The 25,278-nt window shown below is 49.0% G+C and overlaps 4 non-coding genes across 4 annotated transcripts; 3 read left to right on the top strand and 1 right to left on the bottom strand.

The window, feature by feature from the left end:
- On the top strand, positions 1-217 carry LOC123358549. The gene has a single exon (XR_006575752.1). It is a non-coding gene; the product is annotated as a small nucleolar RNA U3 (small nucleolar RNA).
- A 3,314-nt stretch (positions 218-3,531) lies between these two features.
- On the top strand, positions 3,532-3,748 carry LOC123358547. Its single transcript, XR_006575750.1, has one exon. It is a non-coding gene; the product is annotated as a small nucleolar RNA U3 (small nucleolar RNA).
- A 15,271-nt stretch (positions 3,749-19,019) lies between these two features.
- On the top strand, positions 19,020-19,091 carry TRNAA-UGC. Its single transcript has one exon. It is a non-coding gene; the product is annotated as a tRNA-Ala (tRNA).
- A 4,499-nt stretch (positions 19,092-23,590) lies between these two features.
- Positions 23,591-23,662, bottom strand: TRNAG-UCC. The gene has a single exon. It is a non-coding gene; the product is annotated as a tRNA-Gly (tRNA).
- Positions 23,663-25,278: the final 1,616 nt, after the last annotated feature.

Genomic DNA, 25,278 nt, shown 5'->3' with positions numbered 1-25,278 from the left:
AGATCCAGACTAACACGGCTACCCCTCTGATACTTGTAATTTGGGAAGTGTGGCTTCAAGTGTCTGATCTCGCTAACCAACAGCAGGAATTGCAGGGTTTCTTCTGAGCGCGAAACAAGCGGGCAGTGTTGCTTTAATGCAGCTGTTGTTTGCCGTTGATGATCGTTCCTGCTTTCCTTTTGGAGAGTAGCAAGGGGGAGAACACGGACTGAGTGGTTAGACCTTACAAAGCAACTTTAAAAATGTGTTTTTGGGTTTTTCTGTTTCATGAATCTGTTTATAGTTTTTGTTGATAGTCTGTTTAATTGCAAAACTTCATTTGTTTTGATAGGATTTGGAAGAGAAGTAAATCTTGTGTGAAAAGGGTGTTTTAAAGGTTTCTAATTCAGTACTTACTAAAAAATTTTTAATATTCCTTTATGCTGCTATATCTTTTTTTCTTGTAATCTATGTCAGAATTTAGGTGGGGTCCTGTGTCTGCACTTTTTCTTCTTTTTCTACTTTCTTCTCTGCTTTACTTTTCTTCCCTTTCCATTTTTCTGGAAGCCCCTAGTTTTACTCCTACTGCTCTGGCAGGGGGTACGCAGTTTGCTCTTGGCCCCAAACCCATCAGACAATCCACACAGGATCTGAGAGTTGCTGTCGCCTGGCCCTATAGTGGGTAGAGGGTGGAATGGGGAGAAAAGCGGCTCACACAGAGCCCCTGCCATTGGGGAGAATGGAGGACCTTGCTATGGGTGGAATCAAACACACAGAACCCCTGCCATGGAGAAAGACTGGGGAACCCTGCAATGGGTGGCGGAGACAATGAAGGGCATGGGGGGAGGGGTTTACATGAGGGATTTGCATATGTCAACATCTCCCATGCCCCACTGGGTGTTTTCCTTCCCATCTTGTTTCTTCTCTTTTCTGTTACTCTTTTTTTCTGTCTGAGGTAAATGAAAAATCCACACCCCTGAGCTGACCTAAACCCTCCTACAGTAACTCCTCACTTAAAGTCATCCTGGTTAACCTTTTGTTATGTTGCTGATCAATTAGGGAAAATGCTTATTTAAAGTTGTGTAATGCTCCCTTCTAATGTTGTTTGGCAGCCGCCTGCTTTGTCTCCTGCTTGCAGGAAGAGCAGCCCATTGCAGCTAGCTGGTGGGGGCTTGGAACCAGGATGGATCGGGCAACCCCCTATCAGCTCCCCACTCCCCTAAGTTCCTTGCGCAGCAGCTGCCTGCAGTTCAGCTGTGTCCCCCTGCCATGTGCTGCTCCTGCCCTCTGCCTTGGAGCTGCTCCCCGAGACTCCTGCTTGCTGTGCTGGGGGGAGTGAAGGAAGGGGGGACTAATCTCAGGGTGTCCCCCTACCCCCTGCTCCTGATAATCTCAGGGTGTCCCCCTACCCCCATCTTCCATAGAGCAGGGCTCAGGAGGGAGAGAGCTTGCAGCAGCTGGGATCACAGCAAGCTGATCTAATTAACAAGGCAGTGTACTTAAGGGAAATGTGCATATCTCCCTCCATTCCTGCTGCCTTGCAGAGTGGGAGAGTTAACCCTTGAGGGCTCAGCCAATTGCTAGTTCATCATTTAGCAGTAAGGGAAATATCTCACCCTCTAACTCCTCCACCTCAACCAAGCTTCACAATCATCATCACTGTGTACCAGTATTAAATTGTTTGTTTAAAACTTATACTCTGTGTGTGTGTATATATATATATATATACACACACACAGTCTTTTGTCTGGTGAAAAAAATTTCCCTGGAACCTAACCCCCTCATTTACATTAATTCTTATGGGGAAATTGGATTCGTTTAACATCGTTTTGCTTAAAGTGGCATTTTTCAGGAACGTAACTACAACGTTAAGTGAGGAGTTACTGTATAGACTGCTAGTTGGAAAAGCAAGAGAGGAGAGCACAGACTGAGTGGTTAGATTTTGTATACTGAATAAAAGAAGGCATTTTTGTAGTGAACCAGAAATCTAGTTATGAGGAAGGTTAGATATAATAGCTTTATTTAGAAACTTGCATAACGCTTAGGTGCAGATAGTCTGGTTTTCTTTTTGCTGGGATGGGTTTTGAGTAAATCATTAGTCTGCTTGGTTTCTTTCCTAATCTGAAGTGGATTGAGCATCTAAATCCTTCTACTCCTCCCCCCCTGCCCCTCAAATGTGAAGGGGAACAGCCTCAACCTTTTGTCTTATTCTGCTTTGTAGGAGAAAGATGCTCTATTTAAATAGTCATGATCCATTTAGGTTAATTCTTATGCTGAATGGCGGGTAGGAGAGGGTATAAATCATTTAAGACTCTTGCCCCACTCCCTGTGTGGCCTGTGCTTTTCTTTGTTTTAAAATGAGACTGTCTAGTTTTTATGTAAATCTATTTGGGGGGTTTCACTCATATTTGTATTGCTATGAATTTCATGTGCTCTTGTCTCACAGCAGCCATGGGGGGGAAAGCCTGTGGCAATGGACTTTGCAAAATTATAGACTAGTGATTCTCAACCTGTGGCCCAATCAGCAGCTGCGGCCGATGTGACATCCTCAGGGCCATACAGGTAGTATATAGCGTGTGGATTCTGCTCACATAACACAGAGAAAGTTGCCTATGCAGCTCACAATGGTAAATAGGGTCAGACCAGAAGATATCTTCTTTCCAAGTGGGAATTGTGCAGGGAGGAACAACAGACCTAGTGCAGCTGTGTTGCCACTGTCTGCTAGCACTGAAATGGTTCAGAATGCCTTGGGTCAAGTGGCACCAGTTCTAAAAGTAAGGGTGATTTAGTGCTGTGGTTCTCAAACAGGGGTATCCAATGGTCTTCCAGGGGGTACAGCAACTCATCTAGATATTTGCCTAGTTTTACAACAGGCTACATAGAAAGCACTAGCAAATTTGTAACAAATTAAAATTCATACATTGATTTGTTTATACTGTTCTCTATACTATACACTGAAATGTAAGTACAATACTTATATTCTGAGTGATTTATTTTTATAAATATTGCATCTGATTTTGTAAGCAAGTAGTTTTTAAGTGAGGTAAAACTTGGGGGTATGCAAGAGAAATCAGACTCCTGAAAGGGGTACAGGTGTCTCTAAAGGTTGAGACCCACTGATTTAGTGCAGGTACCACCGGTAACATAGAACCCTGCAAAAACTTCTAGTGCAGATGAATTTGAGAGCAAGCTGGAGAGAAACAGCTGCAGAGCATGCTAGAAAGGGCTGACCTGTCCCGATTGTCTGTGCCTGACAAGCTGTCATGTGGTACGGAAGAGCCTGTGAGAGGTATGGCAAAGCAAGAGGGTTTGATTAGTTGCTAGGAGCTCCACATGCTAATCAGGAGGTGTGTTTCTGTAAATAGCGACATAAACATCTTCTAATGGCCAGTCTTCTAAAACTGTCTCAATTGTGCTTTAATGAAATGGGAACCTGGTTTTAGATTTTTGTTCTTTAATTCGCTGGGGGTGAAACCCCTTGTATGAAAACATTCACCATGGGAAGAAAGCTTGTGCACATTAGCCTGGGTTTGTAGCCGAGCACAGCTTTATAAGACTATACTTTCAGGGATCATTTCTATAGTTTGTAACTAGAGAATTGTGGTTGAAAGTGTTTGATTTTCCTAACCACGATGAGAAGTTAAAGTGTTCTTTTCTGAGCATGAGATGAGTGGATAGTGTTGCTTTAATGCACTTGCTGTCTGCTATTGATGACTGTTCTTGCTTTCCTTTTAGGAAGCTGAGAAAAAGAGAACACAGACTGAGTGGTTAGTCCTTATAAAACAAATTTAAAAATAAATATCTGAGCTTGTTTAAAGCTGTTGTTTAGTAGCAAGTCTTTATTTCTTTTGGTAGAATTTGGAAGAAAAGTAAAGGTAGTGTGAAAACTGGTGTTTTAAAGGTTTCTAATTCAGTTCTTACTGAAAGTTTTTTAAGTTTTATTTATGCTGCTCTCTCTCTCTTTTTTTCTTGTAATCTATTTCAGAATTTAGGTAGGGTCCTGTGTCTGCACATTCTCTTCCTTTTCCACTTGCTTCTCTCTTCTTCCCTTCCCATTTTTAGGAAGCCCCTATTTTTTACTTCTTCTGCTCTGGCAGGGGGTACGCAGTTTGCTCTTGGCCCCAAGCCCATCAGACAATCCACACAGGATCTGAGAGTTGCTGTCTCTTGGCCATATAGTGGGTAGAGGGTTCCAAAGCTGTGTCAGGGTATGTCTACACTACGGGATTATTCCCATTTTACAGAAACCGGTTTTTGGAAACAGATTATATAAAGTCAAGTGAATGCGGCCACACTAAGCACATTAATTTGGCGGTGTGCGCCCATGTACTGAGGCTAGTATTGATTTCCAGAGCGTTGCACTGTGGGTAGCTATCCCATAGTTCCTGCAGTCTCCCCCACCCATTGGAATTCTGGGTTGAGATACCAGTGCATGATGGGGCAAAAACAGTGTCGTGGGTGATTCTGAGTAAATGTCGTCAGTCAATCCTCCCTCCATGAAATCAACGGCAGATAATCATTTCGCGCCCTTTTCCCTGGATTACCCGGGCAGACGCCATAGCATGGCAACCATGGAGCCCGTTCAGACTTTTTTTCACCGTCACTGTATGTCTACTGGATGGTGCTGACAGACGCGGTACTGCAGTGCTACACAGCAGCATCTCCTTGCCTTTTGCAAGTTAGCAAAGATGGTTGTTAGCCATACTGTACTGTCTGCTGCTTTGCTAATTGACAATGATAGTTGCAAGTTATACTGTACTGTTTGCTGCTGTCATGCGTGCTCTCGGCTAGCTTCAGTGAGGTTGACTGGGGGCATATGGACAAAAATAGGAATGCCTTCCTAGATCATTCTCTTCTTTAAGTTTTGTCTAATGGAGAGGCAGTCCTGGCTAAACTATCAGGCAAGCCTACTAAAGAACTAGAGAAGCAAATGGCTGCTCCAGGTCTGAGCCCCAGACATCTGGCAGAAACGATGAGCTGTATGTCATTCTAGGGGGTGCCCCTGCAACAACCCCACCCATTGCTTCCCTTCTCCCCCATCTCTCCTGGGCTACAGTGGCAGTTATCCCCCCATTTGTGTGATGAAGTAATAAAGAGTACATGAATTTGAAACAACACTGACTTTATTGCCTCTGCAAGTAGAATTCAAAGGCAGGAACGGGAGGGCAGCCTCCACCTGCTATGATATTCCAGGCAGGACTGAATCTCCATTAGACAAAGCTTAAAGAAGAGAATGACCTGGGAGTCATTCCCATTTTTGCCCAGGCACCCCTGGCCGACCTCACTAAGGCCAACCAGGAGCACTCACGGGACGACAATGACAGATATCAGTCCTCCCATACCATCTGCCCTCAGGAAGGGAAAGAAAGGGGATGATGCTGTGTAGCGCTGCTGCACCGCATCTGCCAGCAGCATCCAGTAGACATACGGAGACATTGAAGAAAGGCGAGAAACAATGTTTTTCCGTTTGCTTTGGGGGGGGGGGAACATATACCCTGAACCACCCATGACAATATTTTTGACCCTTCAGGCTTTGGGAACTCACCCAAGAATTTTCTTGACTAGCTTCACCTCTGCACCAACTTGCACTTTTCCTATGTGAGCCTGGCTAGCTCAGTTGGTAGAAGCAGCAAAGAGTCTTGTGGCACCTTATAGACTAACAGACGTTTTGATATAAACTCGTAGTGTTGACTGGGCCAGAGAGAGCAGCAGGTTTCCCCTATTGTTTCCTGCTCTTGTTTTCTTGACTAGTTTCTCCTCTGCACCAAGTTGCTCCCATGCTTCATGAGCCTGACTAGCTTAGTTGGTGAAGCATCAGACTTTTAATCTGAGGATCCACAGTTCAAATCCGTGGTCAGGTGATAAACTACTCATGAAGATCTTAAACTGTCTTTCTCACATCCTCTTTGATGTTACTTTTTCTCTGCAGGATTTTCCCTTTCCTCAGAAGGGCCTTTTTCTGTGTGGGTTTGAAGGGGCAACTTCCTGACAGCCCCTCCGTCCTTGCAGCCTGGAGGAATAAAGGCCTCTGGGCATAGAGCATGTTCCTTCCCTGCACACACACACACAGACAGACAAACACACAGAATATCCCTAAGGAATTAGAATCACCTGCTGCCTTCCCCTGTCCTGCTGGATCCCCAAATGAAGATGCTCTTCAGCCCAAACCCATGTCCCCTCTTTTCCCAGTGCCCCTCAGTCCCAACCCTCAGTCCCTCCTATGCTCACTGCTCCTCACTCCCAACCAGAGCCTGCTCCTCTTCACCCTTCTCCTCTGTCCCAACGTACAGCCCCCTCCTATTCCCGGTGCCCCTCAATCCCAACCCACGGCTCCCTCCTTCCCTCCAGCAGCAGGTGCTTCAGACCCCCTCAGGAAGATTTTCTTGCAAGGTTTTGTGTATGAGTCTGCATGTGGATTTTACAGTATGTTGGAAATAGGTTGGGTTGCTTGCCGAAATGATCACTTTTGGCTGGTGCTGGATTCCCAGTCTCCATGTTACAGGGGCAGGAGAAATAAAGGGTTGTTATCCTTGTTGTGTGAATCGAGGGCAGCACAACTGTGCTTGGCAGACCCCGATTGAGGGACTCACCCTCAGTTCAATAGCACTTGCTAGGCAGGGGACAGGGGTTCCAACGCCAACTGGGCCAGGGATTTGGTCCCAATACTAAAATGTAGATGTCAGACCAATGTTAGGGCAGGGGGGCTGTGGAGGGATGAGTGAGTCCCTAGACAACAGAGTGAGTACGGGGCCTTCTTATTTCTTGCCTTTTCCACCCAGGCTGGCAGGTAAACTGTACAGAGGCACCTCTGGGCTTGCACTGACTAAGGACAACAGCTGTGAGTGGGGTGCAGAGAGGGGATGGCTCATGTTAAAGGACTTTTGGGTGCTGGACTTACAAACTGTAGGGAGAAGGACACTGCCCAGCTTATTTGGGGGATGGGTCTTTCCCTCATGGTTTATGTTTATGTGTTGGGGCTGCTGACATGACTTCTGCTAACCCTGCGCTTACATTGCAGTGTAGACGTACCCTGAGAGGGCATCTATACTGTGACAAAATCCCGCTGGCCCGGCTGGGATGATTTGGACTCCTGGGGCTCAGACTGGAGCCCAGGCTCAGAGACCCACACCCCTCATGGGGTCTCGGAGGCTGGGCTCAAGCCCAAGTGTCTACTCTGTAATTTTATAACCCTGCAGCACAAGCCCCACAAGCCTGAATCAACTGACCCAGGGTTTGAGACTAGTGACTTGGGTGTGTTAATGGCAGTGTAGACATAATGCTAGGCTATGTCCACACTGCAATGAAACACCCCCGGCTGTCCCGTGCCAGTGCAGGCTCCCAGGCTAGGGCCCTGGGGTGGTAAATTTGCAGCGTAGACATCTCAGCTCGAGCTCAATATTGGGCTCTGGGAACCCTCAAGGTTGGGAGGGAGTTTAGCAAGTGAAAAAGGTAAAATGGCAGTGGAGTATTACCCTGGACTCAACGGCATTTCTCCGTTGGTCTGTCTGCTTTGGGGCAGGGACAATAACACGTCCTGCTGCTTTCGTTATTTCAAAGGGTGGTTTAGGATTTTCATTCTCACACACGGTGCACAAAGCAGGACTCAACCCTCCATGCAAACTAAACGAGCTGCCCACAGGTTCTGGCAGCCACAATGAGCCATTTGGTGTGAGAGCCCAGACCTGCCTCTGTCCCACAGGGAGGGGGTCATCTGGGACAGGCTGGGCCACTGATCTATCAGCTTTTAACTCCCAAACTTTCAGTAACTCTATCATCAGTGCCTGTGAGTATAATTTAAACAACCATACTGGGCTGGACCAAAGAGCTCTGTGTTTTGTCCTCTCATAGTAGCCAATACCAGGTTACCCAAGAGTTAGTCAACAAGGCACCACTGGAAATTGAACCCAGGATCTCTTATTTACAAGACAGGTGCTTAAGCCAGCTAAGCCATGGTGCCTGCCTGTGTCAAAAACACAGTGTATGCCCACACCTGACTCCCTGCCATCCCCACTGGGGCCTGAAAAGCTTTGCTTCTGTTTGGATTCTGCAAAGCAGAGGAGCAGGTGAGGTTTTCCTTGCAAGCTGTGTGTGTGTTTGTGTGTGTGAATCTTTGGCCAGGTCTGCACTACAAGGTTACTTCAGCATCATTATATTGCTCAGATGTGTGAAAAACACACAACGCTCCCTCGGTCAGTAGTTTTTGGCTGGTGCACACACTGCAATACCACGTCTGGCGACAAAATTGCCCTGTTTTGGTGACAAAATAAAACCACCTCGATGAGAGGCCTAGTGCATTTTGCAGCAAACTTAAAGTGACAAATGTCAGTGTAAATGCTGCTGGTCATTATATCACCATATCTGGTTTCCATCAGTATCCCACCACATCTGCCGTGAACTCACCTACCCTGCATTCCTGCTATAGAGGCTGGCCCCCTCCCCTTTCATAGCTCCAGAAAGTTCTGACAGCTGAGCCACTATCTATACCGGGATTAGCTTGATAGAACTGCATTGCCAGCCTAAGTAATGTAATTACACTAACCTAATTTTGTAGTGTAGACCTGTCCAAAGAATCACACACACACCTTGAGAGCAAAACTTCATCTGCTCCTCTGCTTTACAGAATACAAACACAAACAACACTTGTCAGGGCCCAGTGGGGATTGGTAGAGTCAGGTGTGGGCAAACACAGCATTTTAAATAACAGTAGTTATCCTGGGTTAGCTGGTTAAAACCCCTGTTTTGTAAACAGGAGATCCTGGGTTCAACTCCTTGTAGTCCCTTGGGAATGGCTTTTGGGGCACCTGGTATTGGCTTCTGTCAGAAGACAAGATTCAGAGCTAGATGGACCTATGGTTTAAATTACACTCACAGGCACTGATAATAGAGTTACTGAAAGTTTGGGTGTTAAGAGCTGATAGGTCAGTGGTCCACTCCCCTCAATGCGGTTTTACCATTTTCACTTGCTAAACTCTCTCCCAATCTCTATAAAATTACAGTGCAGACATATGGGCTTGAGCCCAACCTCTGAGGCCCCATGAGGGGTGAGGGTTTCTGAACCCAGGCTTCAGCGTGAACACAAATATCTGCACCACAGTTTTTAGCCCCTCAGCTTTACGTCTAGGAGCCCAAGTCAGATGACCCAGGCCAGCCCTGCTTCCATCTTTATCCCAGGAGAGATGGACTCTAAGGATATGTCTCCATTGCAGTGTAAGCCCAGGTGTGGCACGCTGTGCTCAAAGCAGCACCTGGAAGCCCCATATTCACCACTCTCATATAATAATGCCATGGTTTGTACAAAGACTGCCTGGTGAGGTATCATTTCAAAAGTCTTGATCTGTTGAACATTAATATCGTGTTGGATTGTGTGTGCTCGCATTGGTTGGGAAGTTATGAAGTTTTGCTCTGTGTGTGTTACTGAGATATGTTATGAGGTTGGGAAATGCCCCCCACCAGCCTTTCAGGTGTGACAATGGAGGAGCCAGACTCACTGCTGGCCCGTTGACGGTATCCACACTCCCAAGGACTATCCCAGGATCTGTGTACAATGCAGGCTTCTCTGAGATAGCACAGTGACAATGGACACTGCTTGACTCACATGGTAGCAAAGGAGCTTCCTAGCAAGTTGGAAGAAACTATGAAAGAAGGGAAGAGACATCATGACTTGGCCTCTCTCCCCCACAACTCAACATCTGGAAACACATCTGGAGGACAAAGACTGGACTGAACTGATTCAGAAATCAGAAGAGAATAACAACAATAATACATTCAAACCAAAGTCCCCAAACAGACTAGAATTGGTTTTTCAGCAGAAAATTTTCAGTTTGGGGAATTTTGTTTTCTCAGTCAGACCTTGCCAAGGGAAGCAGGGAGAAAATGTTTGAGTTGCTTCCTTCAGAACAGCTTGGCCTAGACACTAGCTCTGGATCACTGTTCTGGCCTTGCTCAGGATGGGAGTATTTTAATTATTTGGGGAGGTCCCAGGGTGTCTGGGGGAGATTATGAGGATGTCACCTTTTGAGATAAAAACTAAGAAATACAGGACTGGAGAATTTTTTTAGAAATCTGGAATTTAGACATTTTATTTAAAGCAAGAGGGAGGTCTGAGTTTCTGAGAAGGTTTTTGTTCGCAAGAAGCAAGGTTGTTTGATCTGTCATTGTACCAAAGGGGGAGATGGTTGTCTACAAAGGAGGTATGAAGACTAAATGCATCCAATAAGGATGGGATTTGAACCCATGCATGCAGAGAACAATGGATTAGCAACCCATCACTTTACCCACTCAGCCACTTTACCTGAGCTATCAGAAAATGGACAGGAGGAGAAATCTAAGGCCGGCAGAGATAGGGCCAATATGGAATTTTTAAATACTAAGTGGAAGCAGGGGCTGAATGAGCTCCCCCCTCACGTCTAGTGAGGAGCTGGGGGAAAGACTTCAGGAACAGACCGTGTTTGCACAGACACACCTACTCTGCCTAGCTATGCAGCATGATGGGGCCACTTTCCCAGAATGACCAGTTTTGGCTGGTGGTGGGTTACAAATCACTTTAGGAGTGAATAGAATGAAATGTTATTCTCCTTCCTGCATGAGTGAAGGGCAGCAGAACACACCTAGTCCGTCCTGATGGAGGGGTGGGTGGGTAGGTGAGGAATTGCTTTTATTGCACTGCATAGAAGTGATTGAGAACATCACCCTAAACCAGTGATTCCCCAAACATTTCACACTGTGCCCTCTTAGCCATGGCTGTGGACCCTCAGAAGCCGCAGTCAAGAACCGGGGTTGGGAGTGGGGCTGTTGCTTGCTGGGGAGAGGGGTGCAGACAGGGGTAAGGGGGTGGAGGCCGAGCTGGGAGCCAGAGCCCCAGGCTGAGGGTGGGGATGGGGAAGAGCTGGGGCAGAGTGGGGCTGAGTGCTGCTCCCTCCATGGGGGCTGGCTCAGGCCCTGAGGTGCCCCCATGAATGTTCCTCTGTGTCCCCCTAGGAGTCATGCCCCACATTTTGGGGACCACTGACCCCTACTCGCTAAGCAGGGGCTAGTGATGCCAAAGCCCAGGGAAAGGGAGAACAAGTGCGGGGGCCCCAGAACCGGAACCATGCCCCCCCCCACTTCTGTCTGTGGCTCTGCCCCCTTCCACACCTTCCACCCACGGCCCCATCCACTGTCACCTCTGTTCCACCCCTTCCCCCACTGGCCCCAGCCTGTCACTCCTTTACCCCGGCCCCGCTGCAGCCCCGAGACCAGAGACGCTCTGTGCCCCTGCTGCAGCCCCTGGGCCATAGCAGGGAGTGGGAGCTCCTCCAGCCCTGGGGCCGACATGGGGGAGACTTTTCCAGGGGGGCCTAATTTGGCCAGGGCCCCTAGTCATGGGCCCCACTGCCCCCTTGGCAATGCAAGGTTTGGGGAGGCTGAGCCCCCACGAGCCTCCATTATGAGCCGCCCAGGCTACCACTGCTCAGTGGGTGGCCAGTCTCCCTGTGTCTCTGCTGTTTGTGCTGGGGAGCCTGGCCGGCCTTAGGGGTGGGGCCCCGGCAGCCGCCCAGGGCTCCAGGGGGTCAAAGGGCACCATGTGCCAGTGCAAAGGTGCTCACTGCTCTCCCCTGCCCCAATGCTCCTCCGTGGCCCCATAGAGGCTGGGGGGGAGCGAGGAGCAACACTATGTGCTCCCTGCGTCCTGGTCACTGTCCCCACCTGGGCTGGGCTGTGAGGGGAGCATCAGAAGCTGCTGCTCTCTGCCCTCCCCTGACGCAGCCCGGCTGAGGAAAGTGACCTGGATGCAGGGAGCTCGGATGATGTCACTTCTCGCCCTGCCCCCGCAACCCCTAGGGGTGCCCGGAGGAGCAGCATCCCAGGCAGGAGCAGGCAGCAATGCCAGCTGCTCCATGCACACTGGTCAGTGTCCCCACGTGGGTGCAGGAGGGGGTGCAGGGGTTAGGGGTGAAGGGGGTGCAGGAGAGGGGCAGTGGTTGGTGGCACAGGAAGGGGTGCAGGGTTTGGGGTGAAGGGGGTGCAGGAGAGGGGCAGTGGCTGGTGGCACAGGAGGGGAGTGCAGGAGTTAAGGGCAAAGGCAACACAGTGTAGGGGTTAGGGCACAGGAGGGGGCAGGAGTTAGGGGTGAAGGAGGTGCAAGGGTCAGGAGTGCAGGAGCTAGCAGTAAAGGGGGAGGGGGATCATCCAGGGGCAATGGGGAAGTGCCAAAGTACAAGTTTTTCCCCGGGCACCAGTTCCCCTAACGCTGGTCCTTGGTAACATTTCTTGCTTGGAGGGGGAGAGGAGAGAGACGAGGCGTTTTCTCTCTGTTTCTTTCCTCTCCATTTTCTGCTCCTTCCTTCAATTCCAGAAACCTCCCTTGTGTTTCAGACTGTGCAGTGACGTCCTCCCCACCCCAGGCCTCTGGAGCCTTTGGAGCAGAAAGATCCCAGGAGCTGAGGATGAATCCAGGGGTGAGTAGCTGGCAGGAAGGAGTCCTAGCAGCTCTTCTGGGAGTGCAGGGGAGGAATGACTCCCCCTTCTCTACATTCTCCCCATGGGGCTCTGCGGAGCAGGGAGGGTTGTGTGATAAATTCCATCCAACTCCCCCTTTGATCCAAGCCGAGGGACGTCTCAGCTCTGCACGATCCCCTTGGCAGGGCCAAACAAGGGATGTTTTCCACTACCCAGGACACCCAGCCAGGGACTGAAGTGCTGGAGATATGTTGGGAAAAGGGACTGTCTGAATTGCCAAGGCAGGGAATGAACAATCTACATCAACGTCATTAACCACAAACACACTCTAACCATGCTCCAGCCAGTAGGGAAATGGGCAGGAATTCTTGCTGTTCAGCCATGGCCACACGTACCGAGCTGCACAGCAGTGAGTGTGCTGGGGAAGCTGGTCTGAGCAAACAATTGGAAATGACCCTTCAGTGAGAACAGAACCAGAGTTTAGAAAGGCCCCTGTGTTAAGTGATTGTGGCTGAGGGCTTAGGGAGCTGGGCTAGAAAACCATGTGTGTCTTTCTGTGGAGGCTTGATTCTTGCCAGCAAGACAAGGCTGGTGTGTGGTATCTTCATGGTTGTACTTTCAGTGTCAGATCACCCACAGTGCGCCAAGTCTAGACGTATTCAGAGGCTAAGGACAAGTCAACATTTCAAACATTGAGTCTATGTCACTGCAGCTCATTAATGGAGATGCTCTATGCCAGAGTTTCTCAAACTTCCTTTCACTACAACCCGCTTCTGCCAAAAAACTTACTACATGGTCCATGGGAAGGGAGGGAGAAGGATGCCATATCTTATACTGACATGTGCCAACTTCTCATAAACTCAAGGCTGGATCTGTGGGAAGAATGTCTCCCTACAGATGGGACTAACACAATAGGAACAGGGATTCTTTGTTCAATCTGCAACTCTGAATAAGACACAATTATTTAGTTCTTAGCTCCAACACCTGGCAATTTGCTGACCAGGCCTATCTTAGCAAGCAAGGCTTTCTGTTTACCCAGCTTTCTCTTAGCTGATCACGATTTGCTAGGCCTCTGGTCTCTTGACCATACTCTGGACTTTGGGTCTGGAAAAGAGCTGGCACAATCCATAGAGCAGGTTGTTATATAAACTGCACATGGATTTTAACCCTTCACATCCAGTAATGGCAAAGTTCTTGGTCCAGGCTTGTAGCAGTGATGGAATAAACTGCAGGTTCAAATCAAGTCTCTGGAGTCCATCCACAGCGGGGATGGGTCATTCAGTCCTTTGTACAGAGCTTCAGTTTGTATCAAAGTCCCTCCAGAGGTATGAAGCAAGATTGAAGACAAGATGGAGATGAGGCATCAGCCTTGTATAGTCTCTTGCCATGTGGTCTTTGCTTTCTTTGTCTCCAGGACACTCTATCCAGCATGTGGCATAGAAAAACTTAAGAGTTCTGTCCACAGGCAGGTCCCTGCATACCTTGCTGAGGCACAAGGCGTATCTGCCTTCTCTCGATGGGTCGATTGTATAGCTGATGGTCCTTAATGAGCCATCAAGCAGGCTAGGCAGAACTGACACCAACTTGTATGGCTGGGGTGTCCCCCGGAAGCAGAGCACAAGTTTGAAATACAGGCAGCATAGAGCCAATATTCATAACGTCAACTACAAAAATGATACACATCTAGAGATAGCATCATTATAATCAGCCAATCAGAACCTCTCCATAGACCCCTTACACGACAACCTTTCTACTATATTGGCTGCAAATATAGAACAGTGGTCCCAACGGTGATCTATACAGTTACAGATTATGTCAATAACGTCACAGGAGGTGACACGGCATCAGTGAGACTGATACTGGAATAGCCTCCAGTTTTGGTGTCCTTATTTGAAAAAGATGTTGTGAAATTGGAGCTGGGTCAGCAAAGAGCCACCAAATGTTATGAGGGCTGGAGAAAAATGCCTTCTAGTGAGCTATTGAACGAGCTCAACCTGTTTAGCTTATCAAAAGAAGATTGAAAGGTGACTTCATTGAAGTGTTGAAGGGCCTTAATGGAGAGAAAAGATTGGGTATGAAAGGGCTCTTTAATCTCGCAGAGAAAGGCATAACAAGACCTAATGGCTGGACGGTGAAAAGAGACAAATTCATATTACAACTAAGGCACAAAAATTCAACAGCGAGGATGTTTCACCACAGGAACAAGCTACCAAGGAAAGTGCTGGATTCTCCATCTCTTGATGTCATTTAATGAAGACTAGATGCCTTTCTGGAATGTGTTTGCCCCAAAAGTAGCTATTATGTCATACAGGAGGCCTGTGATATGCAGGGGGTCAGATTAGATGCTCTAATGGTCTCTTCTGGCCATAAAGTCGACTAATTTCTGAAAAACTGAGTGTAGCATTGGGAGCAGTGTCTGATGTTTTCCTGTCTAGCCGACTTGCTTCCTAGAACGAACGCTCCTTGAGTGGGGTGATCCACAGGGAGTAGCTCAAACCTCCAAAGTGCCTGGGCAGGGGCAGGACATTAGCACAGCAAGGGAGGGGTGTGGCAGTGACATCACAAAGGCCTTTTGCAGGACCTCAGACTATTGGTCAAAGGTGGTGGGGAGGTGGTGACCTCACAGAGAGATGCTGACATCAGCCAGGCAGGACAGGGGCGAGGGGCCAGGGAAACCTCAGAGACCCCTGTGGCTTTGCTTCAGCAAGTCTCCTTCTCCAGGTCTCTCTTTGAGGATTGAGAGCGTATTCGGGTTCACGTACGTGAGCGCCAGGAGGAACCTCTTTCGAGTTTTCTCCTTCCCTTTTAGTGATTTTAGTAGAAAACAGACGTCCCTGTTTAGAAGGTAAGAGCCTCCTCCAGGCAAGGGGTGTCTTGGGGGTGTCACTTTTAGATGCCGGTGCCCCTCAACAGGTAAGGAAGTTCCCACCACCCTGCTCTGTGTTCACAGGGCAGGAGAGAGCAGCATCCACAGCAGTGATTTGCTCTTGGCTGCCGCAGCAGAACAGCAGGCTCAGCTGTCAGAACTTCCCAGAGCAATGAAATGGGAGGGGCCCATGGCTCTGTAGCAGGAATGCAGGGCAGGCGAGTTCATGGCGGGCATTGTGGGATACTGGAGGAGGCCAGTTATGGTGATATAATGAACAGCAGCGTTTACTCTGTTACTTTAAGTTTGCTGCAAAAAGCTCTAGACCTCTCATCGAAGTCGTTTTATTTTGTCAACAAAACAGGGCAGTTTTGTCGCCAGACGTGGCATTGCAGTGTGTACACCAGCCACAAGCTACCGACCGAGAGAGCGTTGTGTGTTTTTCACACACCAGAGCAATATAATTCTGCAGAAACAACTTTGTAGTGCAGACCTGCCCAAAGATTCACTCACACACAGTTTGAAAGGAAAACATCACCTGCTCCTCTGCTTTGCAGAATCCAAAGACAAGCAAAGCTTGTCAGGCCCTGGTGGCGATGGCAGAGAGTCAGGTGTGGGCAGACACTGTATTTTAGCCATCAACAGGCACCATGGCTTAGCTGGCTTAAAGCATCTGTTTCGTAAACAGGAGATACTGGGTTCAACTCCCAGTGGTGTTTTGTTGACTGGTTGTTGGGGCACCTGCTTTTGGCTAATGCCAGAAGACAAGATTCAGAGCTAGATGGGTCTTTGGTCTAGCCCAGTGTGGTTTTTCTCATGGTTTAAATAACACTCACAGGCAGTGATAATAGAGTTACTGAAAGTTTGGGAGTTAGGAGCGGGTAGGTCAGTGGTCCAGTCCCCACACAGATGACCCCCTTCCTCTGGGACAGGGGCAGGTCTGAGCTCTCACCGAAATACTCATTGTGGCTGCCAGAATCTGTGAGCAGCTTGTTTAGTTTACGCCAAAGGTTGAGTCCTGCTTTGTGCACCGTGTGTGAGAATGAAAATCCTAAACCGCCCTTTGAAATAACGAATGCAGCAGGACGTGTTATTGTCCCTGCCCCAAAGCAGACAGACCAATGGAGAAATGCCGTCGAGTCCAAGGTAACACTCCACTGCCATTTTATCTTTTTTGCTTGCTAAACTCCTTCTTATCTGCCCGGCCCAGGCTGTCCTCTGCCTCAGCTGCTGCTCCCGGCCTGCTCTAGAGTCAAACGCGCAGGGCCCCCAGGGGAACAGAGGCTGGGACAGGGCAGCAGCCTGGGTTGGGCTGGGAAGATGCTGGGAGTTCTCGTTCCCTGAGAACTGGCCCAGCTCCTTTCTCAACAGCAAACAAATCAATTCCACGTCCCCTCCCCAGAAAAACCAGCCTGGAGCCAAGGGCAGCAGGGGACGATTCCCTCCAGTTCCCACCAAGGCAGGAGAGAACCCAGGGTGTTTCTAGAAGAGCTTATGGAACTGACGTGGGGAAACCAGCCTTTAATAACAGGCAGTTCCAGTTTAAGCTAAGTGTTTTTAACAATTTCTACAACAATAAATAGCCCTTTAATCGTAGTGTCACCATCCATAAAATTGCTTCAGCCTCCTAAGTGCACAACTAAACATCTCTTCAAATCCAAGGGAGTGGAGATCAGTCAATGTTCATAGTCATCCCACATAAAAGAACCATGTTGTGGTACATACTGGCCCCATCATGTGGCCATCGCCTTTCCCTCCTCCTCCAGAGTCAGAATGTGATCAGCTCACACTGAGGGGGTGCAACACCCCTCCCTTGGTGTCTATGCCAGAGCTCCTATCAGCTCAGTGTCCTTCCTGCAAGAGTTGGCTGCTGAGAGGGTTGCAATGGGGTAAATGAAGGCAGAGGAGGATTGTTCCTCATGGGTTTTTTTGTGTGGCTCTGTGATCCTGCTGGAGGAAGCATCATTTGTGTTTGTTAAATGGCTATTAGCCAGGATGGGTAAGAATGGTGTCCCTAGACTCTGTTCGTCAGAGGATGGAGATGGATGGCAGGAGAGAGATCATTTGATCATTGCCTGCTAGGTTCACTCCCTCAGGGGCACCTGGCATCGGCCACTGTTGGTAGACAGATACTGGGCTAGATGGACCTTTGGTCTGACCCGGTACGGCCTTTCTTATGTTCTTATGTTATGTTCTTATGTTATGTTCTTATGTTTCAGTGGCTTGGGTTGGGCTCAGGTTGTGACCCTGAGTACAGGGATTCCTGCACTTTCTGCTCTTAGCCCCTCAGGGAATGGACAATGGAGCAGCTTCAGAAATTGGATAGAAAGTAGCCTAAGAAAGTGTAACATAAGTGAGAAGAAAAACAGCATTATCACCTACCTGGTGGTCTAGTGGTTAGGATTTGGCACTTTCATTATCACGGCCTGGATTAAATTTCCAGTCAGGGAAAAGTGACTTTAAACCAAAAATGCTTCAGTCATTCTTCACTTGCAATGTAAACAAATCCATGGTATTTTCCTGATTCCCCATCTTCCCAGTGTCTCCATGGCAGGGCTGGCTCCAGGCACCAGCGCAGCAAGGAGGTCCCTGGGGCGGTCCATGGAAAGGGGAGGCATCAGCAGCAATTTGTCCCTCTCAGAGGGAAGGACTTGAGGCCAACAGCAGCAGAGGTAGAGCTCCAGTTGACTGCAGCTTTTTAATTTTTTTCCACTTGGGATGGCAAAAACACTGGAAGTGGCCCTGCTCCATGGAAGAAAATTTGTTAAATCCCAGATGAGTGCAGTTCTATCAGTTCTCAGCCTGAGTCCTTAGGTTTCAATCCTGAGGCTATTGTCCCATCACGGGGCCATTTCCCGCCTCTCTTTCCTAGGGAAGCACAATTTTCCTTGCACAGACACAGGAACAGCAAGATCTTTCTCTGTCCCTTGTGCAAAGCAGGGGGCCAAATTCCATGGAAACAATGGACAAGCAGGGGGCCCTGGGCACATCCAGCCCTGGCTGTGAGATGTTCCCTCCCCTCTTTCTTTATGCCCCTGTTGTTATTTCATGGATTGTCTGGGATGGGGGAAAAGCTGAGTTCACTCCAGGTGGAGGGGAAAAAGGACCCTGAAAATCTCAGGACCCAACCCCCGCTACCAGTATCACCGAGGTGCTGGGAATCTGCATGGGAAAGGGACTGTGTGAATTGTCAAGGTGGGGAATGAATAACAATCTACAACTAGATCCAGCTCATTAACCACTGACACAGGCTAACCCTGCTGCCGATAGAAGGGAACCTGGGCGTGATTCTTTGCTGTTCAGCCATGAAAACAGTGACCCAATTGCACCACAGTGAATGTGCTGGGGAAAGCTGGACTTCACAGGCAGGTGGAAAGAGCAGATCCTAGAAACACCTGGAGCTCCCCACAGCACTTCTGCCACCAGGGTCAGGTGCTGAGCGACTCACAGTGCCCCCCGACACATTACCTTCCAGCAGGGGGTGGCAGCACCCCCACCCAATGCAGGGGAGAGGCCTGAGTGTATCTCTGCATCCTGAGTCCAGGGCACCCACTCTCTCTGCCCCACACATCAAATCTGGCCCTGCTGCAAAGTGACCCCTAAGAACCAGCAGCCTCCAGGACAGTAGGTTTGGCCCTCAGAGCAGGGAATGTGTCCCCCATGCTGCTCTTAGGCCACTGGGTGCTCTGGAAACAGGAGGGCTCTGAGTGTAACCTATAGCACACATGGCCCATCTGGGGATGAAGCTCAGTGGTAGAGCACATGCTTTGCATGTATGAGGTCCTGGGTTCAATCCCCAGCATTTCCAGTTTCTTTTCACCCTGCTGCTTTGCTCATGCCCAGAGGGAATGTGGCCCTCCAGGAATTTCAATCCTGCTCAGTGAGGGGTAAGTGCCAATTGCATGGAAGGTCTGGGGGGGTTTCTGCTCCTAAGTCTCCTCTGTACATTTAAGATTCCCACCTGCTGTGCTGCTTGGGACAAGAGTAGATGAGAAGGGAGATTCCTCCTGCACTGGAGGGAAAGGTCCCATCTGCACAGACTGAGAGGCAAATACTAGACTCATTTCTTGTCTGGGCCCAATCTTTTCACCTGGTATAGCCCTTGTTCCAGCTCAGGTGGTAGCTAGGGGATGTCTCATGACTGCAGCCATGTTTGTTCAGTTCCACCCCCTTATACAGCTTTGGTACAAGGCAGGAATTTTTTGTCTCTGTCCTGGGGAAAAGCCCCAGGTTTAAGATGGATTCCTGTACCAGGTGACATGGTCACATGTCCTGTGAGACCCCCCCCCCCAAGCCTTCATTCTTCCTGGCCTGACTCACGGATGGTGCAGGACAGAGCCATCTACGGTCAATTGTCCTGGTTAATGGGAGCCATCAAAAGTCCAAACCACTATTAAAGGCCCACACCTTGCATCACTACAACAGGACCTCAGAGTTATAGTTCATATTTCTGGTTTCAGATCCAAGAATGATCGGTTCATACAAAAAGGATGAACACACACAATAGATTATAAGCTTTGTAATGATACCTTACAAGAGACCTTTTGCATGAAGCATAGTCCAGTTACTTTATATTCACACTCATTAGCATATTTTCATAAAATCCTAAGGAGTGCAACGTCACAGCAGGGAAAGGGTTTTACTGCAGCACCTGATAGCAGTTGAGTTGCATGTTCAGACTGTGGTATGAGTTCCTCCAGGTTTCTCGTAAGCACACAGGGACCTTCGCGGGTGCTCTCGATACAGGAATGGCCCAGATACGATAAAGTGATGGGGATTGCATTTTCCTTTTTTATTTCTGTATTTCCAATGACATTTCTGTTTGTGATTTCGTTTTGTTTTGTATAACTGTGTTTTCTCCTGGATTTGATATTTAACGAAAAAAAGAATACGGCCTCAAGGCGCCGGATGGAGGAGCAGGCTGGGGCTAGGACTGCTAAGAGAGCAAGAGTAGCAGGTTTTCTGTATTGTTTCCAGCCCTCATTTTTCTTGACTGGTTCCTCTTCTGCATGAAATTTGCTTTTTTTGTTTAAACATGAACCTGGCTAGCTCAGTTGGCAGAGCCTCAGACTTTTAATCTGAGGGTCTAGGGTTCAAGTCCTTGCTAACAAAGAAACACTTTTCCTCCGTGACATCCCCAGAGAGTTTTAGAAGGACTCTCCTTGACTTTAGTTTTTCCTTTTCAGGACATGGCCTTTCCTAGGAAGGGCACTTTACTGCCTGGGACTGAAGGTGCTACTGCCTCACCTGTCCACTGGCCTCACAGTCTGGAGGAAGAAAGGCCTCTGGGCCTGCAGCAAAGTGCTGTGTGCTGATTTTTTGAGCAAATGCAGGGCTGGCCAGAGAGGCATGTTCCCACTGAGTCCTCCCTGCCAGAAAAAATTGTCCCCACAGACAGGGGCAGCTCCAGGCCCCAGCACACCAAGCGCGTGCTTGGGACAGCAAGCTGCAGGGGGTGCTCTGCCGGTCACTGTGAGGGCGGCAGGCAGGCTGCGTTCGGCAGCATGCCTGTGACGGGTCCGCTGGTCCTGCGACTTCGGTGACCTCCCGCAGGCAAGCCACCAAAGGCAACCTGCCTGCCGTGCTTGGGGTGGCAAAATGCCTACAGCCGCCCCTGCCCGCAGAGTCCTCCCTGCTGGAAGTCTACAGTAATCAACAGGTGCTCTGCTGGTCCTATGGTGTAAGGGCCAGCACTCAGGACTTTGAATCCTGCAACCTGAGTTGAAGTCTTAGTGGAATCTGAGAACAATTCCTGTGCCACAAACCCTGCTGGGTCTTCCAAAGCTCTGTCTTGCTTTCTCAAAGGCCATGAAAGCCACTAAAAAAGGGTTTTTTTTCCTGCTGATAATAGCTCACCTTAACTGATCACTCTCATTATAGTGTGTATGGCAACATCCAATTTTTCATGTTCTGTTTGTATATATATATATATATATCTTCCTGCTGTATTTTTCACTGCATGCATCCAATGAAGTTGGTTTTAGCCCAGGAAAGCTTATGCTCAAATAAATTTGTTAGTTTCTAAGGTGCCAAAAGTACTCCTTGTTCTTTTTGCAGATAAATTAATGGAGGTTAAGTCCATGAATGGCTATTAGCCAGGATGGGTAAGGAATGGTGTCCCTAGCCTGTTTGTCAGAGGGTGGAGATGGATGGCAGGAGAGAGATCACTTGCTCATTACCTGTTAGGTTCAGTTCCTCTGGGGCACCGGGCATTGGCCACTGTTGGCAGATAGGATGTGGGGTTGGATGGACCTTTGGTCTGACCCAATATGGTCATTCTTAGGAAGGGAGGAGCAGAGTCCTGTGATAGAGTTTCTGTAGTGTAGTGGTTCTCACGTTTACCTAACTCGTAAAAGGTCCCTGGTTCAAAGCCAGACAGAAACATGCTGCCTTAATTTTCCCAGCTCCTACTGGCCTGTCCCTGCTGTTGTAGGAGCAGCAGTGATTTCTATGCTCAAAAGGTCTGTTATACTTCCCCTGCTCCCACTTTTGTCTCCTCTCCCTCTCTGAATGCCTGTGAAGTGGTTTTCCCCCTCCCGCTCCCTCCTGGAATGCTCGTGGGATGAATGTTCTGGTTGAAGAGCAGAAGAGCTTCCAGGTAGACAAGGTGTCTGGGACACTAATTAGGCAGTGCTCACACACCCAGAGCATGGACACTGCCCAAGGTGGAGTGTGACCCACCAGATGCAGCCAAGTCATCTCTAGTCACAGGCCATGAGGTGCAGGCCCTTAAAAGGGGAAGGGGCCCTGTGCTCAGGAGAGCACTCACAAGCTTGTACCTCCAGTGAATGCCCTTCGCCGGGACCGCCTGGCCAGTGGTTCTCTGCGTTATATTTCATTGTGCCTCAGGGACACTTACCTTCATCGCACCGTCCATAGCTGCGCTGTGGGACACTTACCTTGCAGAATCCTGACATCTCCAGTGCTGTGCCTGTCCTGCAAGTGTGAGTGTGACACCCCCCACATCTTCTTTTGAGCTTAGCTTTCAGTATAATAAATGTGCTGCTTTCTGCCAAACTCTGGTGGGTCATTAGTCCTCCCTTTGCTTACTAGCTGGCCCAATTTTGGGTAACACCTGCAATAAACCCAACCCCTGCATGGCAGAGGATGGTGAAATGAGCTGAGAAAAAGCCTTGGCATCAGCAGGGATAAGCTAGAGGATCTTGGCCAGTCACCTTTTGAAGCCTTGTGGCTTGGTCTCCTCTGCCCTTGGAGGTTGGCCTATGGCGGCAGGCTTTTCCTGCTGGCCTCCTTTGTGTGACCTGCCAAAGGAGGGAGTGAGGCAGGAATGGGGAAAAAGAGGAAAGTCGAGCTGAGGAAGGCAGGGCAGAAGCTAAGCGCCTCAGTGCGACTAAGTGGGGTTAGTAGAGCGTCACCAGTCGCTCTGCAAAGCCTGGGGAGGTGCGGTTGGCTGCTGGGAGGTAGAATCTTGTGCCTGCCTCTTGGCTTCCCAGGGATGGCTACTTGCAGCCCAGGAGAAGAAGGATGGTTCTGGGTGAAAGGAAGACAAGCAAAGCTCTGGGAGGAAATTTGGGTGCAGGGTGCTGGCTCTGCGCTGGGGGAGGGGGTTGGGATGCAGGAGGGGTGGCGCTTAACCCGGGCAGTGCAGCTCCCAAAGTGACCGGTACACACAACCCTGCGGCAGCAGCTCCTAGGTGGGCAGGGCCAGGGGGTCTCCGTGTGCCGCTGCCTGCAGGCGCTGCCCCCAGAGCTCCCATTGGCTGCAGTTCCTGGCCAATGTGGGCTGCGGAGTTGATACTTGGGGCAGGGGCAGTGAATGGAGACAGTCCCCCTGCCCCAGGGGATTCTGGGATATGCCAACCACTTCTGGGAGTGGCACGGAGGGATGGAGGCAGAGTGGGCAGGGAGCCATCTCAGTGCAGCTGGCACATCTCTGCACACCCATTGGGGGGAGGGGAGCAGAAGGCCTCCATGCGCTGCCTGGGGTTGGGGCAGTGCACAGAGCTGCCTCCCCTCCCGGGTCTATTACAGGAGTGGGTGGGTGGGGTCTTTTGGCCTGCAAGGTGCAGCAGGTCGGACTAGATGATCACACTGGTCCCTTCTGACCTTAAAGGCTCTGAGTCTAAAAGGGAGAGGGAAGTAAAGAATTTTTTTTTTAAAAATAAACCAAACATTAACAATAAAAATACCAGGATAACTCCAACAGCTCATTGTATAGTCCCGCCCCTTTCGTCCTTCCTTGTGTGTTGAATAACCTGCAGGACATTGATTCTCTCATTCCATTGATAAACTGATACAATGTGACTGAAATTAAACCAATTCCCAGGGGAGAAAACATCACAGCCCTGCATTGGCTGGGAATCGAACCCAGGTCAACTGCTTGGAAAGCTGCTAGGCTCACCACTATACCACCAATGCATCTGGCAAAAATGTCACTTATGCTTGCCCAATGAGGCTAGACCAGCATTGAGGAGATTTTCTTCGTGTTAAAATGTACTGGATTCTCATCACTAAAAAAAACCCACCTCCATCTTCACTTGGGTTTGAACCATCAGCCTTTCAATTAGCCACCAAAGTTGTTAATCACAGGGTTTGTTTACATATGGGATTATTCCAATTTTACATAAACTGTTTTTTGGAAAGATTGTATAAAGTCGAGTGCATGCAGCCACACTAAGCACATTCATTTGGCGGTGTGCGTCTATGTACCGAGGCTAGCGTCGATTTCCGGAGCGCTGCACTGTGGGTAGCTATCCCATAGCTATACCATAGTTCCCGCAGTCTCCCCCGCCCATTGGAATTCTGGGTTGAGATCCCAATGCCTGATGGGGCAAAAACAGTGTCGTGGGTGATTCTGGGTAAATGTCGCCACTCAATCCTCCCTCCGTGAAAGAAACGGCAGACATTTCGTGCCCTTTTCCCTGGATTGCCCGGGCCGACACCATAGCATGGCAACCATGGAACCTGTTCAGCCATTTTTCACTGTCACCATATCTCTACTGGATGGTGCTGACAGATGCGGTTCTGCAGCGCTACACAGCAGCATCCCTTTGCCTTTTGCAAGTTAGCAAAGATGGTTACCAGCCATACCATCCCGTCTGCTGCTTTGCAAGTTGACAATGACAGTTGCCGGTTATACTGTATCATTTGCTGCTGTCATGGGTGCTCCTGGCTGGCCTTGGTGAGGTTGGCTGGGGGCATATGGACAAAAATGGGAATGACTCCCCAGGTCATTCCCTTCTTTAAGATTTGTCTAAAGGGAGAGTCAGTCCTGTCTAAACTATCAGGCAAGCCTACAAAAGAACCAGAGAAGCAAAAGACTGCTCCAGGTCAGAGCCCCAGACATCCCACAGAAATGATGAGCTGCATGCCATTCTAGGGTGGTGTTTATGTGACCATCGCTTACTAGCACTGAAGTGTCCATGAAGTGGATCTCTTGTGTGGACTGGTCCAGGCTGAGGTTGATGATGGGATGGAAATTGTTGAAATCATGGTGGAATTCCTCAAGGGCTTCTTTTCCATGGGTCCAGATGATGAAGATGTAATCAGTGTAGTGCATGTAAAGTAGGGGCATTAGGGAATGAGAGCTGAGGAAGCATTGTTCTAAGTCAGCCATAAAAATGTTGGCATACTGTGGGACCATGCGGGTACCCATAGCAGTGCCGCTGACTTGAAGGTTTGTCCCCAAATCTGAAATAGTTATGAGTGAGGACAAAGTTACAAAGTTCAGCCACCAGGTTTTCCATAACATTATCAGGGATACTGTTCCTGACAGCATGTAATCCATCTTTGTGTGGAATGTTGGTGTAGAGGGCTTCTACCTCCATAGTGGCCAAGATGGTGTTTTCTGGAAGATCACCAATGTATTGTAGTTTCCTCAGGAAGTCAGTGGTGTCTCAAAGATAGCTAGGAGTGCTGGTAGAGTAGTGCCTGAGGAGGGAGTCTACATAGCCAAACAATCCTGCTGTCAGGGTGCCAATGCCTGAGATGATGGGGCATCCAGGATTTCCAGGTTTATGGATCTTGGGTAGACG

This window comes from Mauremys mutica, unplaced genomic scaffold, assembly GCF_020497125.1.
Source record: "Mauremys mutica isolate MM-2020 ecotype Southern unplaced genomic scaffold, ASM2049712v1 Super-Scaffold_100089, whole genome shotgun sequence".
In the NCBI taxonomy this organism is placed as follows: domain Eukaryota; kingdom Metazoa; phylum Chordata; order Testudines; family Geoemydidae; genus Mauremys; species Mauremys mutica.
Note: the sequence above shows the minus strand (reverse complement) of the source record. Positions and strands in the feature narration are given on the sequence as shown.